Here is an 18,594-nt window from a genome sequence, read left to right on the forward strand (position 1 = left end):
TGACACAAACCACACGTTGTTCTACTAGGCGCGCTCCTCAAGTTTAGGGGGTGCTGTGTCAAACACACAAAACCGTGCTGAGTGTAAAAAGCTCATGGCTTATCCTGTCGGAAGGTTAACTTGGTCCACTGCGCATTGTGTCATTTGCTCGGCGCAGTAGAGTGCAAAGGCTTATCTGGCAATTCACATGAATGACAAGCTTATCTGAGTGTAGTAGCAAGTTTTGTCACTGACCTCCGGCGACGTGATCGAGCTTGCCGAAATGCTGCAAATCGTCTTCCACAGCTTCGTCTGTTGCCCTTCACGCTGGTGACGCTGGTTCAGACCGACAAGTCCAAGTACAAGGCCGGCGATCTGGTACATTTCCGAGTGGTGACACTCAATAGTGACCTCACTGCCATGGAGGAGGTGGTGAGTATACCGAGAGCAATCCTCCGGGACACCGAATGCGCGCTATCCCGGAAGATAGCCTCATAGTTCACATGGAGCTCCCGATTGCAGTTTATTCGAGGGATGTGTGGCGTGTTGGCAGCCTTCTTACCTTACTCCCCACGCGGCTGACGGAATGGGACGGTTCAGAGTTGTGTCAGATGACCTCGGTGGCCTCGACAAGTTTGAGGTGGCAATATGCCCGTGGGAGGGGAAAAACGAAAACTCAATAGCATGCCTTCTTCTTCTACGTGTCCTGGAAAAGTTACCGCATTAAAGGGTTATTTTGATGTAGATGTAGTGGGAAAATCGCCCCACTGCCCCTCTTCCTCATAGGTAAAGCTGTACGACTACACGACTGCGCGTACAGGTAAAGCCGCACGACTTTAGGATAATGTTTCACAGCTGTCTCTCTCGACCGTTCAGGTGGACCAGATCTTCATTACAACACCAGGCGGTACAAGGACTGGCACAGTTCGACAAGGTCGCCACGCGGTCCGGAATCATTCAGAAGAAGTTCCAGCTGACGGAAGAGCCTCCCCTTGTGAGTACCTATTTGCACGACCCACAACCCGCGGGCGTACACACGGAAAGGTAATCACGGCCTATAGACTACCACAGCTGGTGTCATAAGCACCAACGCCCGCGACGGCTTTAGCATGTCAGGTTAGGAAATGGCAGTGAGTCGATTCGAGCTCACACATCCGTTCGCGTAGCGAAAAATAGCGAGTTCCGTCGACGGTTCAAACCACTCGGCACTTGCTTTTAATCAGCATAAGGGAGCCACGCTGCCTTGAAACAATTCAACATAACACCAGCGGAAAAAACGTGGCACCACATAAGTGCGTCACATTTACTAGCGAAATGACACGAGGGACGATGGGTCGGCTCGTGCCCTGTACTTAATCAACACTGACAGTCTTGTGACGGTCACGGCATGACATTAGGCAGTTGATGAGTTGTGAGGCAGGGTACCGTACACTGGGCTGCTTACCTGCCCACCGGCTTACCACCGGTGACCCAACTATCACATCTGACTCGCCAACATGTAAATTCCACATAGATACCGTCTCAATAGACACTTCCAGTTCTCTGAACACGGGGCTGCGACCTGCGCCATTACGGGCAACAGCAGCGTTATCCGAGCTAACCGCACCGTTCAAAAATAAAGCTTTATTGTTAAAACTTTAGCGCCATTCTCGCACCTCGTCTGTTGATGTCAAATACGTGATCGTAGGGTTGCAGGATATTTCAATCAACGCATCGAGTGGTCGCTGTGCACATTTTATCCCACGGTCTTTGGTTTGTTTCTCCTCGAAATAGTCCCAGGCACTGCACTCGAATTCAAAGAGCATTCAGGAGCCAACTAGCGTGGTAAATCTGCACCCTGGATGGTTGTTAAGGTCTTCATTGAATGGCTGCCAGTCTTGGCATTTTTCAAAGCATTCCGCTAATTGTAATTAGCCATGTGCCACCAGCAACGCAGGGTTTTTTTTAAAACGTCAACTAGCGTATCGTACTCTCTCAAACCAGTACCCAATGAAAACTGTGCTGCGTTTTCCTTGCTATGGAAATAATCACGTCATTGTTGTTACTAGATATATCGCTTTTTATTTATGGTTCACTTCACTGCAAGTGGGGATGTCATGATGCACCACAGATGTTGAATACTTGCATCCGTTTGCAGGCAAAGGTCAATTTTATAGTCGGTGAAGCACTTCAAAATTGGTCTGATTGTACTCTTTTAGCTCACACAAAATGTGCGTTGCTTCATGGTTTTTCAACTAAAGTTATTTTTTTACGCCTTCATTGCTACCGTAACATATCATGCAGACGCTGCTATCAAAGAAAATGTTCCTTTTTTAAAGATATCGAAGCAAGCATCAGTGTGATGAAATTTGCTTACTCATATTTCTTGGCACATTTATGAATGAAAAAGACTGCTCTAGACAATTAAGTTTTTCTATTTCGTAAATATCCTGCTCAATATGTCAGTGTTTGATAACAATTAAATACTTGCATGACGTTAAGATGCTGTCAAACTAGGTGCGCGAAATTACGACCATAGCACTCCTTTGTAGCACTTCAAACTAGCCGAGCGAATAATATCAAGACATAGTATATGATCAATATAAAATAAATGTAATATAAAGCCCATAATAAATAGCCAAGTTTAAGCCGTTGGGCCAAATACCATTATATGTTGGTGATTTCACCCTTTCCAAAGTATTTTTGCATATTCATTTATGAGTTTGAAAGGAATGTTCCACATTGTAACATATTAGAGCAAGCATTAGACGTCATGAAATAAGCTCATTTATGTTTAGATTTGGCTGGTATGTTTTTAAGAGGAAGAGACTGTGCCAGGCAACATAATCTCCCTATCAAGTAAATATGTTCATTGATACGTCCTTCTTTCGCTGCATCATAGAACGTTCGTACAACAGCACTCAATGGCAGTTCTTCAATCTTCCGAGAGATGGCAGCATGAATCGGCGGTTTTTGCTGAGCCAAATTTGTCAAATGCTCGTATTCTGGGTCTTTCTCGCGGTGCTGTTGAACATTTGTCTATGAGTCTACGATGTTTACACGTATCCATGTGCTCGATTGTGGTGCTTTTCTTAAGTTATTCGATTACAAGTCTTATTGCCGCACAAATGTAAACACGATATAACTTCTTGTATTATAAAGCACCAAACGTACCTCATGTTCGAATTCTGCATAGCTTGCATGGCATTAGTTGATGGCCAATGGGCACAATGATGTCGGGAGTTCGTGCTCACGAACGCCAGATATGGACAACTGGATAATGCTATTTTTCCTGACATTGCACGCCGCTATGAATCACGTTTTTATGGCGTCAACTGTGCCTGGGCAAGTTTGGTATCAACTCTACCAAATAGTCTGCACATCTTTGCGAGCGGGTAGCTCAGAAACTAGAGGTTTTCATGTGTTAGAAAAGACATGGCTTTGGCCTAGGCCAAATGGTTTTCAAGATGACTATTTCAGTTAAACCCCATGTAATGTGCATCACACAGTGTGATCATATGCTACATATGCGAGGCATTGCATCGTCGCACTCCAGCGAGATGCTTCACTGTCGTTATCCTGTCGCACTAAACTTGCAGGGCACATGGACCATCCACGTAAAAAGGAGTGACAACATCGTGAGACAGCCGTTCGAGGTGGAGGAGTACGTGCTGCCCCGCTTCGAAGTCACCATCGCTGGTCCCAAATACATCATCCGCAGAGCCAACACCGTTACCCTTAAAGTCTGCGCCACGTGAGTTCCCGGCTGCACCATAATGTTCAAGCAAAGGCTGTCACTGCTGTTTGTGCCGAATCTTGCTACCCATATTTAGTGATGGTACTGTGTAGATCGCAGCAGGAGATGGTTTGTTGGCATGGTTGCGGGTAATCTTAGTCACACAGTCCATTGAGAGCGTGTTTATATGTTTCTAACAAACAAAACAAAACAAACAACACAAAAAGCCGACAGTGGTGGCCTACAGGAACACCGAAGCTGAGTGCAGGCAGATGCCGAGAGGAATAAAATAACCAAATGTATATGCACAAATAGTTATGTTCAAATCACAAATCACTCCGGAAAAATTCAGTCACACCTTAATTACAATTTAAATCATGCAGATGGCATACATTTGCTTTACTTAATCATCAAATAAAGCAATAAAAACAAACGTCTCAAAAGTGAAAGAGGCAAGAAACCTAAATATCTAGATGACGTCATTACGGGGTATCAAACGGCATCAGCGTTTTGCAATCTGTTAAACCAATCAAACAAGCGATAAGGTACCAGCCTATGAAGCAGCCCGAATGTTTTGCACTCTGCGGTTGTATATACGATCATTTATAACACTTTTCGACATTGGAGATGTTAACAATGCCATCGTTAACAATCAGGGGTGGTTTTTTTCTGCAACGCATATTAGACATCGCTCAACATAAGCCCGTATGGAGGGTCAGTTTGAGACCCCGATGGCTTAACAAAATTAATTTCGGAGAGCGCGGGGAGGCCTACCTAGCTTTGCATAGCTTTGGTAAATTGAATAACACAACAGATCTTTCGGCATGCCAAATAAAAATACCTTGTAAAGGCACTGACATAAGGTAGGTCAAAGGTAGGTCAGGTACTGACATAAGGTAGGTCAAAGTCTGGCCGTGGATATCAACAAAGGCAAATTCCACGAACTCCTTCAATCTGAGGCGTACAAAAGTGTTTGACGAAGCCAACATCTCTTAGCCTCTTATGCGGTAACATGATTTGATTCAGGATTACATTAAAAGTTGATTGACGTATGGTGAGGTATGAAGGTCTAACCAATGTGAAAATCAACCCCCTGTTTTTACTGGGGCTTGCCTTATGACGCAGAGTTCTGATACCAGAAAGCCATCCTGGCAAAAGGTTCGCGTAAAATCGTCATAAAGACACTTAATGCATGGGTAGTTGGTAGCCCAGGTGGGTGGGTAGGGTAATGGTGGGTAATGCATGGTGGGTAGCCCAGCCAAGCAGAGCTTTGAAGCTTTTGTTGATGTGGCTAGCGTCGCCCCCGCAGACATGCTCATGCCATTTTAGAATAAAGCATTGTTATAGTCCCACGTACCACCAAAGTGATGCTCATAAGTGCATTCCCTTTGCCAGTTTTTGTTAATAATGGCTTGGCCCACGCATCTGTGCCTGGACGCCTCCATTAACTACGTTTGCATTGCTCGTTTTGCATCTGAGCTGGGCATTATCGCACGGTGCGTCTCACTTGCTTCAGCTAGGGCGAACACCCATGTCGCCAATGTCATTCCATTTCACTGGTGTCTATAACCCAGCCGTGTGCCGCTCCCATGGCGCTCTGCGCTGTGTCTATGAGCCAGCCGTCTGCCGCTCCCATGGCGCTCTGCGCTGTGTCTATGAGACAGCCGTGTGCCGCTCCCATGGGGCTATGTGCTGTCTATGAGCCAGCCGTGTGCCGCTCCCATGGCGCTCTGCGCTGTGTCTATGAGCCAGCCGTCTGCCGCTCCCATGGTGTTATGTGCTGTGTCTATGATCCAGCCGTCTGTCGCTCTGTCGCCTTCGCTGTGCGCCAGCGAGCACGCGATACGGCTGTCCGGCGCCAGCCATGATAACCGGCGCTCTGCCAGCCATGACGTCATGATGCCCGGCGCTCTGTCACAGCTACACGTTCGGGAAGCCGGTGTCGGGCGCCGCTATGAAGCTGTTGGTATCTCGGCCGTCAACGTTCTTCTCCCGACGCGGGGGCGCGTCAGGCTCCGAGGAGAAGCCGCCTTCGAACGTGACCTTCACGGAGGAGGTCCGTTCCCGATAGCGTATGGGCATACGCCCTCGACACTGGCTCGCACCTGGGCTGATGACACGCTAAAGTAATGCTGGGGTCGATCATCTGTAGCTCTAGCCAGGCACGAGGGCTGAGAGGACTTGAGCACGTGACGACGCCACGGCTGAAGCTGACGTTGACCTTACGTGACCCGTTTGTGGCTTGGTGAGCTGGGGGTGAAACTCTCAACTAGCACAGATTTATTTCCCTGTATGGCGCGTTGATCGAATCCGTCACGTGCGGCTCCCTGGCCATGCGAATATTGACGGCTGGCGTGTTAAAGCCTGATATTGCCTCAAGTTTGTAGCTCAATACTATGCCCCGTTCGTTCACGGTATACTGCTGGCTCCAATAATCACGAAGTGTTTCATCTGTGCAGTGCGAATGAACAGCTCTCGAGCATGATAACAGTCCAATGTAGATGGCAGTTTTGCGCCCGGTCAGCCAGGGCCCATGCGTAAAATGCACAGAAATAAAGAGGCTTTCTCAATCGACAGCATGTCGTCAATTTGAGCGCGAGGCTAATGCAGTATTGCTTTATTTCAGACGGACAAGAACGGCTGTGTGGAGATAGACGTCGTGTTGGCGAAAATCGGACTAGGAAGTGCCTCCACTGGGCGCGTCCATGCGAGCAGAGTGAGACCAGCGAAATGTTTCAGACTAGGCCTTACTGCAGATGAAAAACTAAATTGGACGATTGCTATCCCCTCTTTCTGAATGATGTTCTTACTTGTGCACAACAGTAAGTTTAAATGAAAAAATACCTTATTTCTTACAAAATTAAGTGCGTAGACATCACCCTAAATTACTGTTTTATCTAAGCAGAAAAAAACCCTTTCATGGCTGTTTATCAAGCCAGTTTGAGCGCTTCTGTCATGACAGCAGTTCGACATTAAAATGATAGCTTGTTCCAAAGATGAACATCTTGAGCTTTGCTATGCATACAGTTTATTTTCCCTCGTTCAGGTCAAGGCGCGATCTCACAATAGCTCACCCGGTAGCATCAAAAGCCACTCACTGATTTAATGCAGCCACACGCTTGCGGTTACTGCGTGGTTATTTGCATAAGATAAGCCCTATTTGGCAATGATCGGTCTGTCAGCTCGGGACCAACCAGGGTTTTTTGCTACCAGCCACCGTCTGGAAGGGGGAAAGGGGGTCATAGTATCTCTCTGGTATCTCCATCACTCATGGTCGGGTCGAGAAAACGGTGATGGTTATCGAAGGCCCTATTCATCTTCCTCCAAGCATCGTGGAGTTGTCATCAGTCACATCTGTGATGTAACTGATGACGTCACAGGTCACGCAAAAGACGACAACCTTCGAATAATTGTGGGAATTCTGTCCCACGTAGCAATGGTTGTATATGCTGGAAACGGGTTGTACACGTTTAAAAGCCTAGTGGTTAGCTTTGAGATCACATTATGTTGGCGAAAACAAGACTACAAGACTCTAAACAAGGTCAAATTCTGGCCAACGTCATCGAGATTCAATTACAAGGGAAGTCCATTCCACGTAAAGGTCAAGTATCCTGAATTGGCGTGTTTTTTTTGTTGTCCTGTTGACGTGGCACGTGAAGCCATAGGCTCGAACTGAAAAGGTGTCAGCGTTATCACTTCATTGGTGACAAGAGGGCGTAACAAATTGTCTTGGTTCGATATCAACACATCGATCTCATATCAGCTCTAACGGCGATCTGGTGTAACGTCACAAAATATGACTGACTGACTGATATGCAGCCCCTCCAGTCAATGAATTACAGGAGAGCAGCTCTAAACGTGACAAGATGATGCGAGCTATTGTGAACAGGCAAACATCTTGCAAGTTTTTGCAAGCCGCACTGATGATGTCATCTCTCATATACTCGACCAGACATCAACCTTTTCGTTTGAGAGTCGGTGACATGGGTCACCGACCATCTGCTATTTTGATGTGCTTTACTTGTTTGTATCTGAAGTTATTATAAAAACGCTGGAGTTCGGGTTGCTTTAACCAGTGCTCAAAATGTTGCAGGTTACTAGCATGACACATTTAGATCTTGGAGAAACAGAGGAAGCTGCGCCACAAATCAGACAGGTGGTGTTCTTAGCCCTAAGCGCATTACAGTTGTTCTGCCGCCCTGTTATTGTGCGGCACCGGTGTTGGCGGCGTGAGGACGCCAGCCCGCATCAGCGGGCGTGTGTATGGGTGGAGACACCCCACTGCCCGGCTGAACACAGCCCGACGCCGTCCGCAGATCATGGCGGAGGCAAACGTGACGGAGAGTGGCACAGACATCCTACAGCAAGCGGACATCACCATCCCGATCCAGGACCCCCGCGTCCGCATAGAGATGTACAAAGCGTCAGGCTATGGCTTCATCAAGCCCAAACTGCCGTACTTCGGCTACGTGAGTCAAACGTCACAGGCAGCGGTGCCACTCGATCAGCTTTCGGGGCTGGAGAGACAAACATAAGTACGAATTGTGGTTCTTTGAAACTTTATCATTTGTTTTGGGGAAGTGGCTTGAACTGGTCGTGAGAGGTAGCAGGCAAACATTGGAATCAGTACATAAAAGGCTGCGTCCTGTTAACAAGCGTCATAAATGGAGTCGATACTCCGGGTTGAAATGCTGCGCACTCTTGTGATGGAGGGGAAACTGTCAGAGGAATCCCTCTTCGTTGTTTCTATTTTTATTCAGTAACATGCTTGGAAATTGAGGACGCATATGTGCGCTCCGTTCCTGTATTTTTCTATGATGCCTTGCCAGTTAATACACCGTTCTAAGCAAGGATAACGTGGAGAGCAAATATAAGGAACATTCTATGATGTGGCTTAATACACACACTCAGAATTCACAGGAATTGGTACAAACAAAGTCAAATATATTCGGTGACTGTCCATCACCAGTTAAAAAAGAAAACAAGAACACAGTAGTACACCATTGTCATAGGCGGCGATGTCATGAGCCACGAGCTCTGCTGCTGTCAAAAAATCACTGTTCCATCCTCAAATGAAATGAAATAAATCACATCAACTCGGAACATCTCAACTCCGCTTACTTCTCTATTCCCAAGAATATTGTCTCTGGCAGTCATGTAGAGTAAACTGCTGCAATGTACCGTCTCATCCAGATGATGATCACGACGCACCCCGTGTGATACTTCTTTAGACTTATGAGGGATAGACGCCAAGTGTATTTTGGATCGCTGGGTCCCTTTCTTCGAGCCCGGATCGTAGCGGCACTTTTCAAACGTAAGACGCGGTAATGTTTAAGAACTGGCTGTTGTCCGTGCCTTCAGGTGAGTATTAAAGACGCGGACAACGAGCCACTGGCGAACGAGCGCATCCAGGTCTGCTACACTTCCTTCTTCAGAGACAGGAACGTATCGGCAGCTCCACCACATCCCACAATATTCCCGTGAGTTAACACTGGTGATGCTCAGTTAACCAAAAAGTCAGGCTCTCAAAGCTGATATGGGGCAAGTTTAGGATCAAGGGAGCGAAGTCAACTAAGGCAAAAGATGTCAGAAATGGGTTTCTGTTAAAAAATGCCAGATGTGTACCGGCCATTTCTAGAGATTCACCGATATGCGTCGATGCCAGTCTGTCATAGGCATGACGTCAGTCTGACGCGTGTGACGTCATTGTGACGTCAGTGTGACGCGTGGCCGGCAGGATTGGCGGTCCGCAGGCGCAGCTCGTCAGCGCCTCGTACGCTCGGTTGCCTATCATCTGGACCGACATTGTGCCTACAAAAAGCAGATCGCGGGTGTGCCGCGAATACGACAGCGACAAGAGCGGCCGCGTCAAGTACAGCATCCCCGGGCTTGACCTGGGTGTCGTCAATGTGAATGTAAATGTACGTGTCACGTGCGCTGTGTGCTATGGTCGTCAAACTGCGATACTGTCAACATGACAAGTAGCTAAATGACGCGCCCATACTCTTCATTTACTCTTACTCTTCATTTCCCATCAAGACTGAATGGGCGCTGGTGTTGGTACTGTCGTGGGACATCGACGCCTCCATAACTCAGTACCGTGTCGACGTTCCGCCCAGGGTGATCAGGCTTAGGCCGTCATACATATCAGGCCGATGGATTATTTTTATATTTTTAATCACGTTAACAGTAGCTGTATACTTCCCGGATCACTTTCATCTTTATTTTCAACAGATATTTTCTATTTTCGCCGTAATTATTTCACCAATTGTTGGCCTTCGCCTAGTTTGCATGGGAAGCCATTTTATGGTTGTGGTGCTTGAATCATGGTAGCACTCCATTCCACAGCATTACGGCTGAAGACAAACCCAAAACTGGCAATCTTTCAATTGGTGATTGGGACATTGAAAACCACCGTTTGGAGCAAGAGCTTGCAGATCATTTTGGGGAAAATTTCGTCTTGAACTGCTGTGTAGGGTCAAATTCCTCTGGTAAAATACGGCGATTCACTCCAGAGGTTTGGTTTTGTCTTCCATAACTAGTGTAACCAGGTGAACTATGAGTTTGGGAGGTTTCACGGCCGCAACTGTGTTACAGGTGAAGGCACTGCGTGCAGGCATCAGCTCATCGACGGCCAGCAGCAGGCTGACGATCTGGTTCTCTCCATCCAACTCATTTATGTCCATAGAAGTGGTGAAGACTCCTTTCGACCTGAATTGCAGTGGGTCCCTCGTCTTGAGGGTCAAGAGGACATTCGACATAGGAAATAGGCAACTTACGTATATGGTAAGCGTAGAGGCGAACTGGGAATATCCCATCAGTGAACATAGCTGTATCTAATGAGTCAATTTTGGATAGCACGCCGGTTTCAAAATAAACATCACGATGTCATGCAATGGGAACGGTAAAGGGAGGGTTCTACATTTGTATGGAGTTTTGACCTGAAAGAACCATTTTGAAAACATTTCGGTGCAATTCACAACCCTGCGGTTCTAGACACCTAAGCCGCTCTAGTTTCTGAGCTACAGGCCCGCGAAAATGGAGAGTATTCAAGGTCCTCTTGATATTCATGACATCGTAATAACGCTATTTAAATCCTGCCATTTCATAAGTCATGCAGCGATTAAGGCTAAGAACAATACAATTTCATAATGTAAAGGCCATGAGTTGGCTCTCAATCCATGTTTTGTGAGACATGATAACGTAATGAAACGATGACGCATTGGGGACCATATTTGCCAACGAAAGAAATTGGTTTCTCCAGAGCAGTATTTCCACTCAACAAGTATGTCGACAGGTATAAGTGATCTTATTTCATCATTTCTGATGCTTGGTGCAAGATCTTCAAATAGGGAACATTCCTTTTAAAGGGAATGTTCCATTATTAAAGACACTGAAGCAAACAGCAGATATTACAAAATAAGCTCACTTATCATTATTGCTATACTTTCAAGTGGAAGGACTGCTCGAGACAAACAAACTTCTCTGTTTAGTAAATATGCTTTCCAATATGTAATTGATTGATCACGTCATCATACGTTGCAGAACATGGGTTGTGAGCCAATTGACTGCCGTCATATCTGGAAGTCGTGCTTACGAACGCCAGCTATGAAGGACTCGGCGATTATGCTTTTATGAGCCTTCATTGCCGTATGGCCAGTGGGGTGGCAGGATTTCAACAACATGTCATTGTGGTGTGGATGCCTGCGTGACCTTGAAACAGTCCGCCCGAAATAGCCTGCCCATGTTCGCGGGCGCGTAGATCAGATACTAGAAGTGCTTGGGTCTTGGGTCTATAAGGAGAGGGCTGTGAAGTGCACCATATGATCTTTAAGTTGGCTACATCAGTTTAAAAAACTCCTTACAAATGTGCAACACTTCCTTTTGTCCCGTAAAAACTGAGAGCATCAGCTGGCCACACTACCCCGTTCTTAACATGACCACTGATCCAAAAACTATCAGTGCAAAACAGTTGCAGCATTAAAAGCTAATGTAGCTTTGCGACAGGGTTTTGCGTTGGACGCGGCGAAGCTGACATTGCACCAGTGCGCGGTCGCAAGGTGCAACTTGCTATTTGCATTCTTCCTAGGGGCTTTTGCGCCTTGTGAGTATATCAGAGATGATCTTAGAGCTTGAAGATTCCTAGAACCTTCCTAGAACCATCCTAGGACCTTGCCTCCTTTAGCCGCAAACCGCTTTTGCAAGATTTCTGAACCTTTTGGTACACTTCGCAAAATTTCTTTTTGTGAGCTCTCGTGCTTTGCAAAACAATATAGGTGGTTGTAGGGCCCCATCTTGCTCCATTTATGTGCAAGCTATGATGCAATATGCTACAATTTTTACAGCAATCATACAATCTGAGCATTAATCAAATTGAGCATTTCCAACCAAGATCATAATATAATTTAAATTGCAGACGAGGATAAATCCACGATTTAGATGCGGGGATTGAGGGTTGTGGAATTATAGGTTTGGGGATGGGATGTGACTGTAAGCAAAGCCTTTCGTTCCAGATCATGACGCGAGGCCAGATCATACGTCAGAGCCACGTTGACTCCCGGGGGCTGATCAGAGTCCCCTTGGGTTTCGACGTGTCACCGGTCTTTAAGGTTCTTGTCTACTTCGTCAACTCCCTGGGCGAGATCGTGTCGGACTCCAAGGCCTTCAACGTAGCCAATTGCTTCCAGAGTAAGGTACGCAGTAGCTTTTCGTCAGTGTTCTTCACCGATGGATGAATCATTTATTTTCAGAGTATACTGTTCACAGGCTGGCTGCTGTAAACGGAAGTGAGTACTCAAGAATCGCATTCGTTTCATGCTGAAATCCTTTGATTTCCTTGTCGCTGATCACAGCCCCCTCTCAAATCACGGTAACGCAGCGCTGCCGTTCCTCTTATGACCACTGTCCACCGGTGGCGCATCACTACTCGACCTTGACATCCCTCTGATCTTTATGGTAGCCACTAGCTCCAGCGTCACGCTTCTACCATGTCGCTATCTTCCAGCGCTCATGGCTGCCTGCCCCGGTGGTGTGACTCGATGGGGAGGTCAGTTGTGTCAAAGTGTGTTAACCTAGTAGTGACCTCTGCCCTGTTCCAGGTCAGCGTATCATGGGACAAGAAGCAGGTGAAACCGGGGGAAACGGCCACATTTACTGTGCGCGGCGCGCCCAACTCGCTCTGTGGCGTCTGTAAGTAACTGATCAGGTTGGCGTCAGGTAGGCCCATTATTTGTGTTCAATGACATAGGCGCTACACACAAAAATCATGCTTAAAAACTTATTATATACCCGTCGTTACTTCAGATGCAGAAATAATGCAGCATTTACTTAAGCGCGTCATTGATTCTTCTATCAATACTTATGCGCGACATTAGTGCCACGTAAAAAATCGCGCTTCAAAAACATGTATGCGTTATTCTTTTCTCCAATTTCTATACAGTGTTTTTCCCACGATTTCCTGCGATACCTGCCCCTCCTGTCGGGTGAAAGACAGGCCACGCCTGTCTTTTTTGAAGCCTCAGGAGTTGAGTGGGTCGCAAAGCTCTAGTGATGGCATGGTACTTCTATTGCAAAGCCCAAGTGATGGCATGATGCTTCTATTGCAAAGCCCCAGTGATGGCACGGTACTTATACAGCAAAGCCCCAGTGATGGCATGGTACCTCTATTGCAAAGCCCCAGTGATGGCATGATACTTCTATTGTAAAGCCCCAGTAATGGCATGGTGCTTCTACAGCAAAGCCGCAGTGATGGCATGGTACTTTTACTGCAATTATATGTGACATTAGTCCTATACAAAACATATTATTCCCTGCAAATGGAACCTGTCATTGCTTCCACTCATAGAGCTGCTGCCCCAGTGACTGCTGGGTCAGCCTGCACCTGCAGCTACCCTAGTGACTGCTGGTTCAGCCTGCACCTGCAGCTGCCCGGTGACTGCTGGGTCAGCCTGCGCCTGCGGCTGCCCCAGTGACTGCTGAATTAGCCGGCACCCTCAGGCCCGCTAATCGTTCCACTGCCGCCCGCAGCGGCGCTGGACCGCAGCGTGGAGCTCCTGAGCAGCGCCAACAAGCTGACGGCGGACAGCGTATTTGCGAAGCTGCGTCAATTCATTATCATCGCTAGAAGCTACCCGAGCCTCATCGAGAGCCCCGACGTCTACTGCAAGCGCAAGCCACGCCATGGCTGGACGCCTGTCTCTGGGCCTCTGAGCACCTCACCCCCGTACGATAAGTTCTGACAGGCGCCGGGACGAAATAAATCAGTGGTATTATAGGTGAACGAGCGAACCCTGCACTGTTCTGAGGGATGCTGTACAGTTGACGCTGCACCGTCTCAACGGCTTCGGCGATGTTTACGATGCAGTAATGCCCTCGTGGTGGGGTTATCCGGTGAAGGTTGATACAATGGTGAATTTGGTTTGCGCACGAAAATATGCATCGAAAAACTTTACTTGTTAATCGGTCGTAGGATTAACATGCAAAGTTAACACCTATATCCATAGAGTTTGAAGAACAAAGTGCGTGGGATGTAAATCTTATAGCGTCAAAAGTATGCGATGTTAGAAGTTTGGATAGAAGAACGTCCATCAGGCACGATTGTTATCTGAAAAAGTGTGTACAAAGAATATTCGAACGTAGAGATATTCGTATGGCCAAAGTTTGGACGTCACAGGTCGCACAAAACCTTCCCACGCAAAGGTGACATGGGGATAAAGCTCGTTAAAGGAGTAGATACACGAGAGATCACGTGCGCATGCATACTGCAGCTTCGAATGCAGATCCCCAGCCTTGGTACCGGGCGTCGAATGAAGGGTCACTGCGGGTCATCACAGAACGGTCACCACATCCCGTCAACCGATGAGGGCCCAACCCCAATGTCATCGCGAAAGTTAAGTGCAACATATCATCGCTTCGATGAATAGCCACCTCTTGTGGTGACTCGGAATTGGAAGGACTGAATTGCGTGTGAAGCCTTTGTATGTATGTATCCGGCTGCACGCCTACGTCATCGCCGAGAATTTGCCTTGCTGACACTTCAGCCCTGCGCTTATTGCTTGCACTGGTGTTTTGTTCTATCGCTTCTATTATGAACATATCTAACTGCTACTGTCATCGCCTTACAGATTTATCTGCTCATTGGTGATTGATCTTATTGAGGAAATCGCCCAATGTCAAGAAAACATTCGTTTCCAAGTTTCTGTGTGGAGACTAAAATACAAAAATGCGGGCCAAAGGGTCGAACCTTACCCTTTGGCTGCACCGGCCTGGCTTGTGCCTACAGGCGTAGCCAGTCATGATAAAAGAGGAGCGCCGCAGTAAGCAAAAGCTTCATTCTGGTGGAAAAGGAAGCAGGGAGTTCAATCCCAAAAGCACCCCAAAAAATGAGGTAGCAAATTTCGCTGTTTTACCGAGAGGTCAGCCATGTTTAATTTTTGTGAAATTTCAATGACGGAAAGGAATTCCAGAAGCTAATAGAGGATAACATGCTAAATACATTTAGATGTACATACAAATTCAAGTTTAGTTAGAACAGTTCATCAAAGGGGCGGGAGTCCTTTCATCTTAGCTCAGTTGGTAGAGCATGGTAGAGCACTGGACTCTCAATGAAGACCGAGGTTCGCATCCCAGCAATTCTAGGGAAAGAATTCGTGTTGTGACGCAAACATGGCTGACAGCCATCCAGTCTTTCTCATGACTCCATAACACCTGACGACGGCCGCACAGATAAGTGGCCGAAACGTGCGCAAACTTTGTGCCAGACGAGGACAATACCCCGAACAACTTTCCGCGATCCATCCGCGAAGGTTTGGGCGTCCCTTCGACGAATTGGTCGATTCAGGATTTCGGAAATGGAACGGCACAGGCGAGGCAATTTCTTTTGGAGTTTCCTGGTGTATAAATACAAAGTTTTTTGAGAACCTTTGTGGTGCATTAAAATATACAGGATATATATATATATATATATATATATATATATATATATGTATATATATATATATATATATATATATATGTCTATATATATATATATATATATATATATATATGTATATATGTATATACTTGTGTGTGTGTGTGTGTGTGTGCGTATGTGTGTGTGTGTGTGTGTGTGTATGCACGCGCGTGTGTGTGTGTGTGTGTGTGTGTGTGTGTGTGTGTGTGTGTGTGTGTGTGTGTGTGTGTGTGTGTGTGTGTGTGTGTGTGTGTGTGTGTGTGTGTGTGTGTTACGATCAATTTCATCACGCCATCTTGTCCAGGAGGCCGAACCAGGATTTCGTTCGGGATGAGGACAACACTGCTGTCACCGTGAAACTTGGTGCCCATGGAAAAGGAAGATTTTGGGGCCCGTTTTTGTGCTCTTTGGATTAGTTTCTCTTAAAACGTAAAGGACAAGGCACCCGAAATGAAATATTTGCTGCATCTTTGCCGAATGGGCCGATCCAGGATTTCGTCAATTGCACACGGCACGGATATTGTGGTGCCGCTGGAAATTGGTGCATTCGAAACATGTATATAAGGGGCCCTTTGCAATGTCCCTGAGATTGGGTGGCTCTTGAAAATGAAGACTATAAGGTTGCGAAATTAAGTATTTTGAAAGTTCCTACCCCATGAGATTCTAGTGTTACGAGGGGAGACCAAAACCTCATGAATGCCACATGAGGGTCGGCTCAACTCTGGATTCAACTCTGAGTTCACCCCTCTGCACAGCGTTGTCGATTACAAGCAGAACAATGGGACAATGAAATTCGGCAGTCCTGTAGCACTGACATCACACCATTCAGTGAAGCATCTTCTTTAGCCACAGTGGTTGGTGTCTCCTGGAGAAGCTGAACATCTACTCAAAGTGGCTGCCTTTCCACAGCCTCCTGGAGCTGCCTCGAAGCAGAATCATTTGTGGGCACGTGCGGTGTCCACCATGAGAGGAAGATGCTGTGTCCAAATAGTGGATAAATCATCCAGCAAATAATTCGTCCTTGAGCCAAAACAAGATGAAAAATCGTTACACAATATTTTCGGCGTCAATGAAAGAATATTACTGAAATACGGCGTTATAGGGCAACACTAAGCACGAAGAACCCGGGCCTAGAGATCTTTCTTATATCAAATCTAAATTATAACCAAAATAGAGGGGCAGAATCCACGAAGACGCATTTGGTACATAGCACTGGTGAGGTTCATGCTTCCCCCCCACCCACCCATGAAATACGTGAAATTTCCCCCTCCTGTGAGTGCGTACAGGACCGCCCTGGCACTCGCCGAGCCAGCTCCACCCTCTCTCTCTGATTCACTCTGTCTTTCGCCCCTCCCTTGATTCATGATTTGCCTTCACGTGACGGTTCCGCCAGCCGAAGACAGAGGTCTTCCGGTCTCTGATTCACTCTGTCTTTCGCCCCTCTCTTGATTCATGATTTGCCTTCACGTGACGGTTCCGCCAGCCGAAGACAGAGGTCTTCCGGGACCGCCTCCTGGCTCCCCTGCGGCGAGTCGTCCTGACGTGGATCCCTTCGTTGGCCCAGGCGTACTGAGCTGGCCTTCGGAGTATTGCCGGGTTTGGCCTGTCGCCTGTCAGACTTATGACGTCACGCTTTCCCGCCACCGACCTATCAGCCGTAGCCAGGTGCTCCCGCGACTCGCCGGAGCCCAGCTCCGCGGCGGTGGTATGCACGCTCCCGGTGCACATCTGAACACCAGGGTGTTGGCTGGCTATCGGCGCTCTGATGTGCACCGGCCGCGGTGTAGTGTGTGGGCTCCACCTCTCTGAGCCGGCAGAGTTCTGTTTCGCTGCGGCTGGGGTGGCTGCCTCTGCCCTGTTGGGAAGGGGCCTGGAGCGGGGGGCTACCTCTCCGGTCGTCGTTGCACCGTCAGTGGTGTTTTAACTTTGGCGGGGTTATTCAATCCAGGGGTGGAGTGGTGACGATGGGCTAGGGATGCATAAAAAGGGAGCACTGAACGAAAGCGACCTTGGTTAAAATGTAAGCTCCACCTTACGCTATCACTACTCATTCGTTTGTTGCTGAAGCTTTAGGGGCAATGACCCGACGGCTGCGTGTGCTCGCGTATCGTTCCGTGCTGAATGATGCTTTCACTTACGGACCAATCATTTATGCACCCACCATTCAGGGTGACGTATTTAACATTTGAAGAATATCTGGGCACAGTAGCACATCTTTGATTTTCTAAAAGCAACAATCATGCAAGATTCGCGTATTTAATTATGCTGGAGGAATTTACAAGTGTTTCCATTTTTCAGACCATTTCTTAAAGATTCTGAACAGTCAAGCCTACACCCGACGTACTCCTATATAGTAGAAGAGGACGACGCCATCAAAGCATATGATGTAAGTGAAATATCGATGAGTGTTCAAGCTCAATTCTGCCTGGTGCCTTCTCGACTCTTTATTTCAATTTCAGCCATGTGGAACACTTGGAGTCAAATAATGGCCAACTAATGACTAGCGACTTTGTTGACTTGAAGAAGTAGCAATCAAAAGCTATGCATGTTTGGAAAGTGTTACATCATACCAAACATTAGCATGCAAATCCATAACTTTGAAAACCGTACCTATTGTCACCCTCTGTATTCCGGTCTTAACATGCGCACAACGCGTGGTCTGTACCTCTGACAAAACATGCTTTGTTACGCGTGTATGCATGAACCGAATCCCTGAAGAGGTAGTGATACTTGCAGGGTAGCTCGTGACAGCTCAGAGGCCACCTTCGCCGCCGTCGTCGTTGAATGCCCGGGGTTCGCCGTTCCTTTCTATGTAACGACAGCAATTTCATAACTTCTTCTCTGATCAGTCCATGGAGCGTCGGGAGAGATGGGTGAATACCCCCCCCCCCTCTCCCTCTCTCGCTCTCGCTCTCTCTCTCTCGCTCTCTCACTCTCTCTCTCTCTC

At 47.2% G+C, this 18,594-nt stretch overlaps 1 pseudogene; it reads left to right on the plus strand.

The window, feature by feature from the left end:
* The window catches only part of LOC119103187 (alpha-1-inhibitor 3-like), a 50,535-nt pseudogene that overhangs the window by 10,995 nt on the left and 20,946 nt on the right, over positions 1–18,594 (plus strand).

Source organism: Pollicipes pollicipes, unplaced genomic scaffold, assembly GCF_011947565.3.
Source record: "Pollicipes pollicipes isolate AB1234 unplaced genomic scaffold, Ppol_2.1 Scaffold_5724;HRSCAF=6776_pilon_pilon_pilon, whole genome shotgun sequence".
Classification (NCBI taxonomy): Eukaryota; Metazoa; Arthropoda; class Thecostraca; order Pollicipedomorpha; family Pollicipedidae; genus Pollicipes; species Pollicipes pollicipes.